We start from the raw sequence: 2,595 nt of genomic DNA, 5'->3' as shown, positions 1-2,595 counted from the left end.
GATGACCATAGTTTACACTGCTGTATGAGATATAGGAAAATTGTTAAAGGAGAGATCCTAAGAGTTCTTACCACAAGGAAAATGTGTTTCTTTTTTTCTTTTCTTTTCATTGTATCTATATGAGATGTTGAATGTTAATGAAACTTATTCTGGTAATCATTTCACAACATATGTAAATCAAACCATTATGCTATGCTGTACACCTTAAACTTCTACAGCAATGTTTGTCAATTATTTCTCAATAGAACTGGAAAAATATGAAAAAATCCTGAATTTCAGTAAATAACAAAAGTAAAAATAGAAAACAATCTGGCTCCACTGGTTCTCAAATTTTCTGTTATCAGTAATATTTTCACAGTGCTCTGAGGCCAAAATAAATCCTTAACAGTTTTATTTATTAAGTAGCTAGGTCTACACAACGTAATAAGTTGTTATTCCAAAACTTTAGAATCATTTCCTTCGGCGCACCACTGAAAATCTTGGTGTCTCCATGGGCTGCCGCCCTGCTCAGTGTTAACCATACGGTAAGAACAAGCTGTATCCCAAAATCTTGCTCTGCAGAGGTGTCCCTGATGCCAAGATCTGCATCTTTGACCTGGGGTGGAAGAAGGCAAAAGTGGATGAATTCCCTCTCTGCAGCCACATGGCGTCAGATGAATATAAGCAGCTCTCCCTTGAAGCCCTGGAGGCTGCCCTTATTTGTGCCAGCACGTACATAGTGAAAAGCTGTGGCAAAGATGATTTTCACATCCGAGGATAGCTCCAGCCCTTCCACAGCACCCACATCAACAGGATGTCGTCCTGTAAGTCATGCGGGGTGCCTTTGGAAAGCCCCAGGGCAGAGTAGCCAGGGTCCATGTTCGCCAAGTCATCATGTCCATCCCTACCAAGCCGCAGAACAAGGGGCATGAGATTGAGGCCCTAGGCAGGGCCAAGTTCAAGTTCCCTGGCCACCAGAAGATCCACATTTCCAAGAAATGGGGCTTGGCTAAGTTTAATGCTGATGAATTTGAAGACGTGGTGGCGGAAAAGTGGCTCATCCCAGATGGCCGTGGGGTTAAATATATCCCTAATTGTGGCCCCCTGGACAAATGGTGGGCTCTGAACTCATGAGAACCTTGGCACTGTCCCCTCTATTCATGCCCACTGATAAAACCTACTTCCTGTCATAAATAAATAAATAAATAAATAAATAAATAAATAAATAAATAAATTCCCAAAATTCAGTACTCATATGCAAAACCACTACATATAAATTAAAAAATAATATTTTATTTCATTCTTAAGTACTACATTCACTTATTAACAGGTTATATGTACCCAGTTGGGTCCCACAAACTCCTCAATTCTTGAAATCTCATTTACATCACCACCTCAATTCTTGTTCTGATTTTGTAATAGTATTTGACTTTTATTACAGAAAAAAATAGAAAACCCAGATTCATAAAGATATAACATCATTGAGAGGAATGTAACATGATCTACATTGAAACTGTGAACTACCTTGACCTAATAGTTCTGATGGTGGCCAAAAGATGTTGAGTGTCTCTACATTTTGGGGGAAAATTTTAAAATATTCCATGTCATCTCCATGGCTTCACTATGACTTTCCAGGGTGCCTCAGGACACAGTTCGGGAGCTGTGGGTTTTAAGAATTCCCTTATCTTACAACCATTTCAGGATTTTGAATAGCAACTTATTTATAACCAAGCAAGTATTGCCAAGAGTGAAATCTAATATTAAGAAAAACTAATTAGCTTTATTGAACCTTAATAACAGTACTTTATAATGCATTATAATATATTCTTATATCTAAAAAATAGTTTTAACAAATTCAGAAAATAATACAGTCATTGGAACTTAGGTTTTTTGTAACATAATAGAGTTTACTTTGAAGGAATGTTAACTAAAAATTCAATAGAATTTTTTCATTTTTTGTAAAACTGAAAATATAGGTATTGTTTGTGTTAGAAAGGAATTTTTTTCTTCCCTTTTTTTAAAAAAATATTTTGTTTATTTATTTGACAGAGACAGTGAGAGAGAGAACACAAGCAGGGGGAGTGGGAGAGGGAGAAGCAGGCTCTCCCCTGAGCAGGGAGCCCGATGCGGGACTCGATCCCAGGTCGCCAGGATCATGACCTGAGCCGAAGGCAGACGCTTAACCATCTGAGCCACCCAGGGGCCCTAGAAAGGAATTTCAAGGTAAGGTTTTTTAAAGTTGGTTTAGCATTATTTTATTAAATTTTAAACAGTTTAACATTAGAGTATAGAACATAGTATGTTAGGGGAAAAAACGAAATAACATTTGTTCATCCTGATGTTCTATACATGAATTATGTCTAAAAAAAAAAAAAATCAGCCAAAAAAACCCGATTTTGCTATTGGAAGAACCTACAAAGAAGCCTCTTTGAGAAAATTTAAATACCAAACAAGAGTTTATCTTAAAGTCAGGTTATCAGGATTTTTTTCAGACAAGGTATACAGACACTTTTTAGTCAGAATTCAAATTTTTTGCCCAAAAACTTTAATTAATGGAAGTCATGTGAATATGTCCATAATGAGCAAATACTTACAAGACTGAAGAGAGTCCATATA

The 2,595-nt window shown here is 36.7% G+C and overlaps 1 pseudogene; it reads left to right on the top strand.

Moving 5' to 3' along the window:
- Positions 1 to 487: 487 nt before the first annotated feature.
- On the top strand, positions 488 to 1,113 carry LOC113925300 (annotated as a pseudogene).
- Positions 1,114 to 2,595: the final 1,482 nt, after the last annotated feature.

The sequence above is a fragment of the Zalophus californianus genome, chromosome 2 (assembly GCF_009762305.2).
Source record: "Zalophus californianus isolate mZalCal1 chromosome 2, mZalCal1.pri.v2, whole genome shotgun sequence".
NCBI classification, from domain to species: domain Eukaryota; kingdom Metazoa; phylum Chordata; class Mammalia; order Carnivora; family Otariidae; genus Zalophus; species Zalophus californianus.
Note: the sequence above shows the minus strand (reverse complement) of the source record. Positions and strands in the feature narration are given on the sequence as shown.